The sequence below is a fragment of the Onychomys torridus genome, chromosome 9, assembly GCF_903995425.1.
Source record: "Onychomys torridus chromosome 9, mOncTor1.1, whole genome shotgun sequence".
In the NCBI taxonomy this organism is placed as follows: domain Eukaryota; kingdom Metazoa; phylum Chordata; class Mammalia; order Rodentia; family Cricetidae; genus Onychomys; species Onychomys torridus.
In genome coordinates this window covers 41,720,366-41,735,697 of record NC_050451.1, presented here as the reverse complement: position 1 = coordinate 41,735,697, position 15,332 = coordinate 41,720,366, and the positions used below count along the sequence as shown (strand labels likewise).

Sequence of the window (15,332 nt, the reverse complement as noted above, 5' to 3'; positions counted from 1 at the left end):
GCTGCTTCTATTTCATGTGTCATTTCTGATTATACCCTAAGTGTAAGTAGATAATATCCTCCTAGAGTATTGCATCAAAGATACCTTCTTCTTAGAATTGGTTTATACTGAATTCTGTAGCAGTAAAGTCAACATTACATCACAGGAACTTAGAAGACATGTAGGCATTAAAGTAATTATGCTTTTGGTGTTTTGTTTTTTAACCCTACTCATTCTAAAGGTTTGTTGGTTGTTAAATTTGCATTTAGCCTGTTTCCTTACCAGTCACAAAACTAAAGTATATAATTTAATACTTTTCTTTTTTCCTTCTTCTCTCCCTCTCTTCTCTTCTCTCTTCCTTTCTTTTTAAATCATACTATGTAGCCCAGGCTGCCCTAGAACTCCTGATCCTCCAGTATTAGCCTCCTGAGTGCTGAATGTGCCAGCACATCCATCAATTCATCAATTTGTAGTTTCTATTGAAAAGTTTTTCTTTACTTTTTTTTTTTTTTTTTTTTTTTTTTGGTTTTTCGAGACAGGGCTTCTCTGTGTAGTTTTGCGCCTTTCCTGGAACTCACTTGGTAGCCCAGGCTGGCCTCGAACTCACAGAGATCTGCCTGGCTCTGCCTTTGAGTGCTGGGATTAAAGGCAGCAGCACCACCACCACCACCACCACCACAGGCTTCAAACATTTTTTTTCTAGCAATTCACAAGGATTAGAGAATTGGCTGAAGACAGTGTTTTGCTAACAGCTGTTATTCTCAGTGTGATAAATTATCGACGCATTAGAAAGGGGGAAAAACCCTAATTCCAACATCCAATTCTATTTTATTTTATAACCTTCTATGCTAGGTATTTTTGCCATTTTTGAAAGGAAACAGAAAAGAATGTGGCTATAAATTCATGGCCTGAGTCAAGTGGTCATGAATGAATACAGAAACATCTCCCACCCCCATGTACTGAATGGTAATTATGAGACATTCTGGATGTCAATTGGCTTTTGAAACCATGAACACTGGAAATCATGTAATTTTATAGCAACAAATCAGTCTAATTAGAGAAATCATTGGATCAGACACTTGCCCCCTTTCTATGATGCTTATAATGACTTCCTTTGTTCATGGGTCTTGTATTCTGTACCAGAAAATAACTAGAAGGGTAATAGGCTCTTATTATAGAAACCATATAATTAAGTTTATACCTCTTGCCGGCAGTGGTGGTGCACGCCTTTAATCCCAGCACTCTGGAGGTAGAGGCAGGTGTATCTCTGTGAGTTCTAGGCCAGCCTGGTCTACAAAGTGAGTTCCAGGAAAGGCACAAAGCTACACAGAGAAACCCTATCTCGGAAAAAAAAAAAAAAAAAAAATTACGTCAGAAGCGAACTTCTGCCCTCCGGGGTTCTCCCTCCTTTAATAAATGGCATTTGGCATTCAAAAAAAAAAAGAAGAGGGGATCAAGATCATGATGGCAAACCCACAGAGACAGCTGACCGGTCCTAGTTGGAGCTCACTGACTCTGGACTGACAGCTCGGGAACCTGCATGGGACTGAACTAGGCCCGCTGAATGTGGGTGACTGTTGTGTGGCTCAATCTGTTTGTGGGGCCCCTGGCAGCAGGACCAGGACTTATCCCAGGTGCATGAACTGGCTTTTTGGAGCCCATTCCCTGTGGTGGGATACCTTGCTCAGCCTGATACAATGGGGAGGGGCTAGGCTCTCCTTCAACTTGGTATGCCAGACTTTGTTGACTACCATGGGAGGCCTGACCCACTCTGAGGAGTGGATGTGGGATAGAGTGGGATGGAGGTGAGGAGGTGGGAGAAGGGGAGGGAGGGAAAACTGGGGTTGGTATGTAAAATGAAAAAAATTAACAAATATTAAAAAAATTGTACCTCTTTGCATTTGCACAAACACTATTATATAAACATTATTCTCATAGATCCTAATACCTCAAATTTATACAGTGTTATTTAGATCTAGGAAAGAATTTGACAAACAGATATTCAGTATACATGTCTTATTTTCTTATAGAATATTACATTTTTTTTTTTTTTTTTTAGTTTTCAAGACAGGGTTTCTCTGTGTAGCTTTGCGCCTTTCCTGGAACTCACTCGGTAGCCCAGGCTGGCCTCAAACTCACATCCACCTGGCTCTGCCTCCTGAGTGCTGGGATTAAAGGCGTGTGCCACCACCGACCGGCTCATGATTTTTTTTTTCAAGACAGGGTTTCTCTGTATAGTCTTGGCTGCCCTGGAACTTGATCTATAGACCAGGCTGGCCTTGAACTCACAGAGATCCACCTGCCTCTGCCTCCCAAGTGCTGGGATTAAAGGTGTTGCTCTACCACTGCCCAGCTTGATATGATTTCTTAAGTGTATTACCCTGCAATTATATTAATGTTTGGAAAATTCCTTTAATAATTGAAAATGACTCCTGAAAAAATATATTTTAAAGATTTTTGAGGGACTAGAGAGATGGCTCAGATGTTGAGCATGTACTGCTCCTTCAAAGGACCAGAGTTCAGGTCTTTGTCATGCGAGCTTTCCAATGCTAGCATTTAAGCAAACAAAAACCCAAAACTTCCTGTGTGGAAATGTAGTGGGCAGAACTTTAGAAAACACAGGAACACCTTTCTCAGTTCAGTTTCACCTATGATGAAATTTTGTTGCTTTGCAGTATGAATGACTGTCAGTGGTCCCTCTACTGCCCTGTATGTATTCTTGAATAGTTTGGAACTATTAGTGAACTTAATTAAGGTCTTGGGTTTTGATGTTTGTTTCATTTTTCTTTTTTTTTTTTAATTTTTTTGTTTTTATCTCTCTTTTTGGTTTTTTAAATTTATTTCTTTATTATGTATATAATGTCCTAGCTGCATGTATCCTTGCACACCAGAAGAGGGCACCAGGTGTCATTATAGATGGTTGTGAGCCGCCATGTGGTTTCTGGGAATTGAACTCAGGACCTCTGAGCCATCTCGCCAGCTGTTTTGTTTCATTTTTCGAGACAAGGTTTCTCTATGTAGCCTGGAACTCTCTTTGTTAACCAGGCTGGCCTCGAACTCACAGAGATCTGTCTGCTTCTGCCTCTCAAGAGTTGGGATTAAAAGGCATGCACCCCTTGTTTAGGTCTTCTGTTTTTTTAAGTGAAATACCTCACTCCTGTTATTACTAAATGACTCAGTATTTTGGGTTGCTAAAATCAGAACAGGGGGCTGGGCGATGGTGGCGCATGTCTTAAATTCCAGTACTCAGCAGGAAAAGGCGAGCAGATCTCTCGTTTTGAGGTCAGCCTGGTCTACATAGCGAGTTCCAGACCAACCAGGGCCATACATTGAGACCCCGTCTCAAAAAACAACACTGGAAAATCTGTAATAGATGCAATAGATAAGCTTGTAGAATGGCTATATAACCTGTCTATTGTGTGTTGATAATCCTGCTTATAAAGGATTATCCCAGGAACTGATGGGTTATTCGGAAAAACTTGATTGCTGACTTCTCTGAAAAAAAACAAAAAACAAATCATCATTCCTACATTTAAGTGAGGATAGTGGGGCTTGCTTCCAATCACGTTCAACATTATTTCTAGAGTTCCTCACCCTGACCAATAGGTGTCCTGAGTATGTGACCAAAACGGACCAACAGACTCCAAAGAGGGCTTCAAATTCCTGTAAGTAATAGTAGATGTTCACAGAGCCAGCCGACCCAACATGTCCTTCTGTGACAGGTAGCAGGTGTTGTACTGGTTTGGAGCGCCCCCAGTGGTTGGGGTCAGAGGCCGGTCCTGCCAGCCCGCGGCCCGTTTCTATTTCCAATCAGGCATATCTGCGGTTGCCTACGTACCTTCTCGGCCTCAGGACCTCCCACCCTTCAGAGACTTCCTGGATGGCACCCCCGTTCCGGCCTTCCCATTGGTGGGTGGAGGACGGTGGGCGGGCCCAGGAGCATGGAGGACTAACAAGCTTGCTTGCAGCGAGGGCTGGCCGAGCTCCGCCGGAAGGCGCCTTGTTCTCCCGGACGGTGGGTTGCAACTCCGCCGGGGGAAGGAAGCTTCAGGACTAACTCAGGTAACCCTGCGGCGTGCGCGCCTCCATCAAGCCTCGGCGCAGCCTGGGCCGGTAGTGGGTGGGGTAACACGTCCACGCACGCACCCAGGCGTGTGCACTTGTGAGCGATCAGGTGCGGGGATGCTTGGGACTGAACCACTCTCCTTTGTGAGAGGCCGGCGCTGGGGACAGTGCGGGCCGCGGGGACGTGCTGGGACGGGCCGCGAGGGAGCTGCTGGGGCCATCGTGGAGTTTGGGATCTTGTCATTGCCCTGCTGGGCGAGGCGCACATTCGAGGCAGCTGCCTTGTTCTCCTTCCTCCTTCACAGGAAGAAAAACTCCCCTGCTCGGTTTGGTTACTCCATACTTTGGACTCAGAAGTGTGAGACCAGGGTTTTATTTTGTTTGGCTGTTTCTCCCCCCCCCCCCCATCTTTTCTGTGCCTTAGTAAATGTGAGTAGAAAAGCACGGGGTGAGCGTGTGCAGATTGGTTATGTACCCAGTTACTGTGGGGCTGTTGCAAAGTAGGGATGATGGGGAAACAGCTCGAGTCTTGGGTCTTCCGTGACAGGTCTGCAGGTATTCTGACACATTATGTAAACTCTGCACCGAGAAGACCTTCTCCCCCTGTCTCTTAGCCTATACAGTTTTTTGTTTTTTGTTTTTTGTTTTTTGTTTTTTGTTTGTTTTTTAATTTACCTGTCTCTGATGTCTCAAAACAATGTGCCTGCCATTTGCTGCAGCTGTGCATCCGCAGCAGCTCCTCTTTAAGGTGCAGTCGTTAAAGGCTTCCCAGAAGAGGTATGTAGTGGACCAGTCTTTGCAATGAGTGAGCAAAGTGAGCCAGAAGTCGGCTGTTAAACACTGCGTAATTTTCATGTAAAGGATAGATATAATGGGACAGCTCAGGCACAAGTGAGGAAGCTGCTAAATCAATGTCCGCTGTCGTGACATCGCTGTCCACCTGATCTCTGTTCTGAGTTTGTTAACTCAGACTCTTACTGGCTTATCCGAGTGTCAGCTGAGGTCCTTTTGAGGGCACAGCAGATATAAGGAAAGTGAACTTGTGATGTGGATGTTTCCCCTTACCCCTTCTAAAACAGGATTTCCAGCTGTCCGGGAACTGGTTTTGTAGACCAGGCTGGCCGCGAACTCACCAAGATCTTACTGCCTCTGCCTTCCCGGGGGCAGGATCAAAGGTGTGCACCACCGGACATGGCTGGGATAGTGTCTTTTTTTTTTTTTTTTTTTTTTTCCTTTTTGGTTTTTTGAGACAGGGTTTCTCTGTGTAGCTTTCCACCTTTCCTGGAACTCACTCTGTAGACCAGGCTGGCCTTGAACTCACAGAGATCCGCCTGCCTCTGCCTCCTGAGTGCTGGGATTAAAGGCGTGCACCACCACCGCCTGGCTTTCTCTTTTTTCTTTTTCTTAAACAGGTTTTATTGTTGGCTATGTAATTGGCACCTTTTTAGTTTTTCGAGACAGGGTTTCTCTGGGTAGTTTTGGTGCCTGTCTTGGATCTCGCTCTGTAGACAGGCTGCCCTCGAACTCACAGAGACCAGCCTGCCTCTGCCTCCCGAGTGCTAGGATAAAAGGTGTGCGCCACCGCCGCCCCTCATTTTATTTATTTTGATTTTTGAGACAGTCTCATGTATCCCAGGTTGGTATCCAACTCACTGTTTGTGGAGAATGACCTTGAAGTCTTGGTCCTTCTGCCTTTACTTCCCAAGCTTTTGGATTATACAAAATTCACTACTACCAAAATCTTGAAAGTAGGAAACATTGTTTAAACTATTTTAAAGTTATTCCAACTGTTAATAAAAATCATGATACAGTATAACTCTACTTAAGACCTGTTGCCAGTGAGAGTGCTATGGTACAGACTCTGTGTGTGTGTGTACAGGAGTCTGGGAGTAGGGCAAGCTGGGATGTAGCTTTGTGGGAGAGCCAGTACTTAGCATGCAGTATTTAGCATGTGAAAGGCCCTGGCTTCAGTCCTCAGCACCATCCCCACACCAAATAAAGGAGAGACAGACAGACAGACAGACAGACACACACACACACACACACACACACAGAGAGAGAGAGAGAGAGAGAGAGAGAGAGAGAGAGAGAGAGAGAGAGAGAGAGAGAGGCTCGCTCAGGAAGATTTAAAACAGTAGAAATAAAGGATTTGGTGGAGGAATGTATAGGTTCTCGAATAGTTCAAATCTTCTCTGTGTTTGATCTGTCATATGCGTCTGACCTTTTGATTTTTTTTTCAGTTCTCAAACTGGCCACATCCTTTTAGGTGTGGATGGAGAATATATCTGCTAAGCTGATTTTGTGTTACCAGGAAACGTGAATCTAGTATTTCCATTGTAGGACTCCTGATTCCACCAGGGCAGAATTTTGTGGTAAAAATGACATTTTATGTGAGACAGCAGCTTCTGTTAGTAAGAGGGTACTGAGGGTGTTCTTTGAAGGAAATCTTTACAAATGTCACCTCTGAAAAGAGAATTTCTAGCTGGATGGTGTTGGCGCATGCCTTTAGTCCCAGCACTTCAGGTGGCAGAGATAGTTGGATCTCTCTGAGTTCAAGGCCAGCCTGGTCTACAGAGTGAGTTCCAGGACAGCTAAGGCTACACTGAGAAACCTTGTCCCACCCTCCTCCCACCAAAAAATCAAAGAGAATTCCTTTAAGCAGTACTGTGACTGAAGATTACTGAAAGAATAAGACTTAATGTTTTTACCCATGAAGAACTATAATACCCATATGAATGTTAAATGGTTTTGTGAAATTATTTATCCACAACCCGGAAATCTTATATTTTCTGTGCTTGAATCCAGCCTAATACTTGGGAGAAAAAGTTAAACTTTCCCTGAAGCCGCTAGCCCACCATCGCTGCTTGCCTTTTAGATCTTGACTCTGGACTCAGATCCTCGAATGACCTCCCCAGCACTTCTGTGCCTGTTCTGGCGTCTACTGCCTCCTATTTCTTTGGCATTTGATTCATTGCTAGGTGCTCATGTTTCCTGTGTCACACAGTTATGTTACCTCTCTCTCCTCCAGAGTGAGTTTTGTAGCATTGATGATCTTATTAGGATTTTATTCACTTTACTTTTTGTCCTAATACATCGATCCTGTGATTTGATGGATGGCCAGTACCTAAGTGACAGTTGGTTTTAAAGATTTATTTATTAAATAAAGTGCTCTGCCTGAATGCTTGCCTGCAGGCCAGAAGAGGGCACCAGATCTCATTACAGGTGGTTATGAGCCACCATGTGGTTGCTGGGGATTGAACTCGGGACCTCTGGAAGAACAGCCAGTGCTCTTAACCACTGAGCCACCTCTCCAGCCCCCAGACAGCTGTACTTTTATGTTACAAACTGCAGCTGTTTTCTAGTGCCTAAAATGTTTATCTCACTATTTACTACATTCTAGATGTTGTCTTAGATAACCATTCTCTCCCCCCACCCTTAACCTCACAGTTTTGTTTTATGTGTGTATTTATGAAGTCTCTTTTTGGGTTTTCTTGCTGCACTTTATATTTAAAATTTTTTGTTGTAAGAAGTGAAGGATCACTGGGCGGTGGAGGTGCACACCTTTAATCCCAGCACTCGGGAGGCAGAGCCAGGCGGATCTTTGTGAGGCCAGCCTGGGCTACCAAGTGAGTTCCAGGAAAAAGGCGCAAAGCTACAGAGAAACCCTGTCTCAGAAAACCAAAAAAAAAAAAAAAAGAAGTGAAGGATATAACTTGGTAGAGTGCTTACTGAACATATACACAGCTATGGGTTAAATTCCCAGTATGCCTACCTCCTTGCAATTATGAATGTTTACATTTAGGCCACAAACCATAATTAGTACCAATTTTTTTGTTTGTTTGTTTTTTGTTTTTCGAGACAGGGTTTCTCTGTAGCTTTGGAGCCTGTCCTGGACTAACTCTGTAGACCAGAATGCCCTTGAACTCACAGAGATCCACCTGCCTCTGCCTCCCATGTGCTGGGATTACAGGCGTGCACCACCACCGCCCGGCCTAATGTTTCTCTTTAAGCTATTCTGTAGGTAATTTTTTTCTCTTTCTCTCTTTTAATTTTGTTTTTAATAATTTCATACATGAACACTTTATATAATTTCCATCCTTCTCTCCCAGTTCTTCCCATGACCCCCTTGCTCCCTCACATTATTGACCTCCTCTTTAATTATTATTGTTGTGTGTGTGTGTGTGTGTGTGTGTGTGTGTGTGTGTGTGTGTGTTCATGCATTTAAAACCTACTGAGTCCATCCAATGTTGCCTATATGTATATGGGCTTAGGACTGACCTTTTGGGATTGGCTAACCTATGGAGGGCTCATCTTTAGACAGGACTGATTCTTACTCATTTAGCAACCATTAATTGCCTATAACTCTTCATAAAGGAGTAGTGGGGTCTTGTCTTTGGTAGGGGTTTTGGTTTTTGTTGTTTGTTGGTTTTTTTTGTTTTGTTTTGTTTTGTTTTGAGACAAGTCTCACATAGGTCAGGCTGGCCTTGAACTCTGCTGTGTGCCTGAGACTGGTTTTGAACTCCTAGTCTATCTTCCTGAATGTCCTCAAATGTTGGCAGAACAGGCTTGTACCACCATACCCAGCCCGCCCTTTCTTTTTCTTACTTTTTTCATATTGTCCATTGCTTGCTATCCTTCAGTAGGATCCCTGGGTTGTTGAATGTCACTCGAAGAAAAAAGTTTAACTTAAATTATCTTATATTTTGTCTTCAGATTGTAGCAAGAGTCTTTAAAAAAAAAAAACAAAAAAACTAAACACAAATTCTCTTCAATTATGGTATGCTACACAGTTATCAAAGGTCCAGTAAGAGGGACTTGGATGTAACACTTGCTTAGTATATTCAAGGTCCTGAGTCCTGTCTACAGCACCACCAAACATTTTTTTCTTTGAAAATCAGAAAACTCAGTAGGCATAGATAGCCACAAACCTAGCATGGGTGACCCCTTCACATTCATCTCTAGCAGGAATAGGCTGAGCAGAGGAGCAGTTTAGGGAACTTAGGATTCTGCCCTCCTCAAATTCCAGTTGTCACTGTATGGTCTCACTAGTTTATTTGAAAAGATTTCCAAACATGACTACTTATTAGTATACGTAATTACTAATAAGTTCTCTTTATTGTTGGAAGAATGAAGTATTCCTGATTTTATTTCTTCTGCAGAGAAATTTGTATATAAGCTCATTTTATTTCAAAATGGTATTTCAGTGGCACTCTCCTGAAATTATTTGGCAATAATTTCCAGAATTGTATCCTCCCTATATGTCAGCACCTAAAATGTGATAGTGATGAACTTTTGTTAATTCCCTAACAGTCTAGTGAAATAATTCCATAGTGACCTTTTGTTCTGAGAATCTATAACTTATTTTTTTAACTTTCATTTTTGTAATGATTTTATTTTATTATTATTTGTTTTGTTTTGTTTTGAGACAGAGTCTCTCTATAGCTGATTTTTAACTCACTGTAAACCAGGCTGTCCTTGAACCCACAAAGATCACTTGCCTCTGCCTCTTGCGTACTAGAATTTAAGGCCTGCGCCACTGTTCATGGCATGGCTAGTGGTTTTTGTTTTTGTTTTTGTTTTCAGTAGGGCATAACAAACTACATGAAAACAGAATTTCAGTTTTTATTCTTCCTTGTTTCTCTCCTATACTAATCCTATTTTTTTTCTTAAAAGATTTATTTTAACTTGTGTGTGTGTGTGTGTGTGTGTGTGTGTGTACACAGAGTGCAGGTGTCTAAAGAAGCCAGTCGGTACATCCTTTGGAGATGGAGTTATAGATGATTCTGAGCCATCCATCCCCTATTCCATCCCCTATGCTTGCTGGGAACCAATCTTTCTCGCTTGCTTTTTTTTTGAGACAGGGTTTCTCTGTGTAGCCTTCGCTGTCTTAGAACTTGCTCTGTAGCCCAGGCTGGCCTGCAACTCAGAGATCGCCTGCCTCTGCCTCCCAAGTGCTGAGATCAAAGGCGTGGGCCACCACCGCCCAGCGCAGTTTATGTTCTTAAACTGCTGACCCATCTCTTCAGCCCCCTAATCCTTAAGAAAAAAAAAAAATTACGACTCGCTTCTTTCTAGTGGGACATATCAGATCAGCTCTTTATTTTCACATGGGTTCTGTAATGCACAGAATTTTTACCTTTTGTATCCTGTTAGGGAACTTTTTTGTTTTGTTTTTCAAGACAGGGTTTCACTGTTTTACGTAGCCCTGGCTGTCCTGGATCTCCATTCTGGAGCAGGCTCTCTTGAACTCACAGAGATCTCCTGAGTGCTGGCATTAAAGGCGTGGGCCACCAGTGCCCCACTAGGGAACTTTTTAAACGAGGCATTTAAATATCTGTACAGGATTTGGTCTTCCCTTTCACTTCTCTCGTGAAAGTTGGCACAGGCTAAGTCTGCTGGAGATGGGCCGCGAACGACCAAGGAAAAGCCTAATCAACTGAGGACTTAGAAGGTCTTGTGAAGTAAATGAAGGAGTTACAGAACAGGTGCTGGGATATTCCTGTAGACTAGAAATGATGAGTTGAAGTCCTCATCGTTGCCCTGGATACTAGTGCTAGCTGAGATCTGTTGAGGGCTGCCCTGCTCTTTGTGCATATGAATGCCAGAGTCCCCTGGCCGTGCTGCTCCAGCTGTGAAGCCCATTAGTGTATTTCTGTTTCCTATCTTTCTGCTTAGCAGATCAGCTTTGTCAAGTCTCTAATGAGTAATTTTGCCTGAGATAAACTTTTAGTGGTGCTGTTTTAAAACATTGGCTAAGGAATAAATTCCTCTTTATTTGCCTACTATGTGTCAATCATTACATACTATCTTTTACTCATTAGGATTACTTTGAAATGCATGGGCTATTAGCTTTATAGCATGTAGTTGAATTAAGTAAACATTTACATTTTCTCTCAGAGCAAATGTATGAAAGTGGCTTACTTAAAATAGGGAAAGCTAGGTTGCATGGAGGTGGAGACCAGGACTGTTACTTAAATAGTGTGTTATTGTTTACATTGTATGCCCAAAGGTAGTAGTATCAGTAGCTATATTAGTCAAGCTAGATTTCTCGTCACCATAGAACTCACCATAATAGTTGTCTGGGGTTGTTTGTTTATTTATTTGTTTGTTTTATTCATCATCATTATTATTGTGTGAGTGTTTATATTGTGTATGTGTGGCTATGCATGTGTCTGATGTGTGCAGCAGTCAGCAGACAACCTTGTGGATTCAGTTCTCTCCTTCCTTCTGCACGTGTGTTCCCGGACTTGAACTCAAGTTTTTATCCTGGAGTGGTAATCTCCTTTTCCTACTGAGCACCAAACCTGTCCTTGGCATATTACTTTTCCCTTCTATAACCATGAACCAGTGATGAGGTACTTCTTCTGATTCAGCCTGAGTAACTTTAAGGGCAAGGATCTTTAAAAAGATTGCACTTTTATTTTCTGTCTTCAGGCTTAGGCCAAAACTCTATAGAGTTTTAACTGTAGTTAAAAAAACAAACAAACTCTGCAATGAGGTTGACTTACAAAAAGAATCCACACCTTTGTTCTGAGTCCTATGTGTGTATAGACTGCCATCCATTTGCTTTTTGCCACCACCTTAAATTATCACCACTAGGAGTCATTATTCTAAACCTAAAAGGGGTCACTGAAATTTCATTTCTGTCAATAGTGATTATACTGTGTAGAAAAATCTTGTGTATGTATATATGCCCCCCTCCTTGTTTTTAATTGTATCTGTATGGGTTTTGCCTGCATGTATGTCTGCACCATTTGCTTCTTTAGTGCCTATGAAGGCCAGAAAAGGGTGTTGGATCCCCTGGAACTAGAGTTACAGATGGTTGTGAGCTGCCATGTATATGTTGAGAATTGAACATGGTTTCTCTGGAAAGAGCAACCGTGCTCTTAACTGCTGAGCTATCTCTCTAGTCCTATATGGCTTCTTTTTCTCTATGTAAAATTGTATCTGCAATTGGTACTGAAAAGTGAAGATGATTTTGATTTTTATGATGCCTTTTCTGAATGTTCCTGGAGGGAAGCATGTCCCTGCTCATTGTTGTTAGTGTTCAGGAAGGAAAGACATTGCTCTCTGCTTAGAAACCTCCCCATTACTCTTTGAAGCTTCACTCATACACACCTTTGGCTGGAGGTTTAATACATTCTTCACCAAAAGTACATTGAATGCCCATTACCACCAAGACAGGCTATAAATAGTCTTTGCCCTTGAGGTACTTACCTTCTAACAGGAGGGAAAGACATCAAAAACTATGTAATTGCTTATCCAGTCTCCATTTAAAAGGAGGAAGTATTGGCTGTTAAAGAGACTTTATTGATTTTTAGTTTGTTTTTGGTTTTTTGAGATAGGGTCTTCCTCTATAACCCTGATTTGTCTGGAACTCCACTTGTGGCCCAGGCTAGCCTTAGACTCATAAATGATCGTCCTGTCCACCTGAGTGCTAGGAATATACCCATGAACTATCATGCCTGGCCGAGAGAATCTATAGTAGGGGTATATACCTTAAGACATAATATAGTAGGGTAGTTGAAGTTACGTTGCCTAAATTTGAATCTGACACTGCTTTTTACTAGCTGTAGGATATTGGACAAATTAATGATCTCTCTATGCCTCATTTTCCTCAAGATAAGTATTTCAGGCTTGTTAAGAAAATTAGGGTTGGGTATAGTTCAGTAGTAGAGTAGTCCCTAGGTTCAATTCTTTAATATCATGTGAAGTTGGAGGGAAAGGATTTAATAGACAAGAGATGAATTAGTTATAAGACAATCACAGTAGCCCAGTTGTAGCCTGAGCCAATAGAGCAGAAGTAGATGATACATTTGAGGACATTTAGGAGATAGGATTTTACCCCCTTTGGTTTTTTTTGAGACAGGGTTTCTCTGTGCAGTTTTGGTACCTGTCCTGGATGTTGCTCTGTAGCCCAGGCTGACCTTCAACTCACAGAGGCCTGCCTGGCTCTGCCTCCCGAGTACTGGGATTAAAGGCGTGCACCACCTCCACCCATCTAGAAGATGGTATTTTTAAATGTTGGATGTGGGAGGTAAAGAAGAGGATGTTTGGTTTCTGGCTGTGATTGGACAGGAGGTTACTGGAAGGTGGTCATGTGTAGTGCTGGAAGACTGGAGAGGCCACCAAGAAGGAATGTTGAGCACTCAGGTAGCTAGAGCATCAGGTTCAGAGGTGATAACTTGCTCAGAGGTAGAAATGAAAGACATGAGGGTATGTAGATCATTCATTGGAGAAAAGAATGAGTAGTAATTGAGGCTGTATATTTGAGTTAGACATCCTTGAGAAAAAAGTATAGCATGAAAAGAAAAGAGCTGAGAGCCTAAGGGAAACTCAGTATCCCAGGATCAGCAGAGCAGAGAAGTGGCTACGGAGACTATGAACACCTGACTATGGAGCCTGGGAGATGGGGAAGATGTGTAAGGACAGGGTGGATTTCTGCAGTCACATGTGTGCCTGCTACCTTCAGGGGCCAGAAGAAGGCATCGAATCCCTCGGAACTAGAATTGGATAGTTTTGAGCTGCCGTGTGGGTGCTAGGAACTGAGTGTTCTTGACTGCCGCACCCTCTCTCCATCCCTCCAGTGGATATTTTCCCTTTGATATAATTGACTGTCCTTCATCCTACATATCTCTACTGTCCTTGCTTCGGTGACATTATGCTGGCTCCTTTATCTCTAGCTCTTTTTTAAGTTGACATAGCTCATTCTGTTCCTTAAATTCTAATGTCCCTTCCCCTTTGCTTTATTGTTTGTTTTTGTTTTTCCAGACAGGGTTTCACTGTGTAGCCCAGGCTGGCCTGGAACTCAGCGATCCACCTGCCTCTACTGGCGTTAAAGGTGTGCGCCCCCACTGCCCAGCCCCATGTCCTCTTTTTATTAGCTCTTGCCTTCTATTCCAAGCTGCTCTTGGCCTCCAGCTAACTGTTTTGTTTAGTCTGCTTAGTATTAAATTAGTTGTCTACAGTTAAAAGGTTGTCTACATTTCTAACTTTTGAGAAATCAAAATTTCTCTTTCTGTCTTGGATATATATTTCTTATAGTAGCTACTTTGTTTAAAATGGATCTAGGGAGACCAGGTGTGGTGGACTTTAAAAAAAAAAAAAAAAAATTCCTGATCCACTGTTTAACTCCAGAGGCAGAGGTGGGTGAATTTCTGAGAGTTCCAGGCTACCCAGGGCTACGTAGTGAAATCCTGGTTTCTCCAATTCCTCACAGACACCAACATCTTCTCGTCTCTCAATGATATTAGAGCAGATTTTCTTATACTTGGCCTATTGCTCACATTTCTTAGATAGTTTCCACTTTTAAACCAACCACCTAGTTATGAAAATTCTCTCCACCTGTCACCATAGTACACTTTTGTACAGCCAGTCCATTGAATGTCACAATTTCACATGCTGTAAACAACTCATTCAGTATAGCTAAATTCCATAGTCTGTTGGTTTTTATCTCATGTAATTGTGGGTCCTGTTCCTTCCTCCCATCCTATTTTGCATCATATTGTTATAGTTGAGACTTTAATTATCTTGTTAGGTAGGATTCAGAAAGGGGATTTATTGGAAGGTTACCAGATGGCTCACAAAATTAAGGTTTAAAAGATGGTAGGAAAGCAAGAGCAGCATGCCCACAGAGACCAGAGTCATAATGCTGAACAGTGTGGCTCTGTGGCTAGAGTTTCCCATTCAAGGTCTCAAGCATAATTGTCTCATAGTATATATGCCTTTGATTGCTGAACAGAAAACACATTAGTCAACCTCCAGTATCTACCCCTTTTCTGGACCCAGGTACCTTCCTGACTGACCCTGTCATCTGTTCTTCCATCCCTCGAAGCCAGTTAGTTCTAAAGTTAGTTCTGATCATGTCATTCCATGTGTTTCTGTAGATTGCTGTCTACCTGTAAGAAAATGGCTCTTGAATGTCTGACCCTTGCCTACCCTTCAGCTCCACCTCTGTCCAGTTTCCTGTGACTTATAACTGTTTCTACTTGCCCATTTGTTAGTTTTCTCATAATGCCTACTGTTTACCTTTTCCCCACATATACACACATCGAATAGGAGTAGGAATTATATCTTTCTCTCCTGCCCTCTGTCTTGGTTTTTGTTTTTGTTTAAACAGGGTCCCATTGAACTCAAGCTGGCCTTGAATACATGCTCTTCCTGTCTCCACCTTTCAAGTGCTAGAATCACAGGCATATACCATCGTGCCTGGTGGGTAGGGTTATTTTACTTTATTTTTTGGTGGGGACTCCTAATATTATCAAATTACTTAGTAGTATACTCTCTAC

General features: G+C 42.4%; 1 protein-coding gene across 1 annotated transcript in view; it reads left to right on the top strand.

Moving 5' to 3' along the window:
* Positions 1 to 3,954: 3,954 nt before the first annotated feature.
* Positions 3,955 to 15,332, top strand: part of Chd8 (chromodomain helicase DNA binding protein 8) — a 69,628-nt gene continuing 58,250 nt past the window's right edge. Inside the window, exon 1 of the mRNA XM_036199156.1 lies at positions 3,955 to 4,041. The gene's annotated coding sequence lies outside the window, so the exon portion shown is untranslated. The remainder of the gene's footprint in view (positions 4,042 to 15,332) is intronic.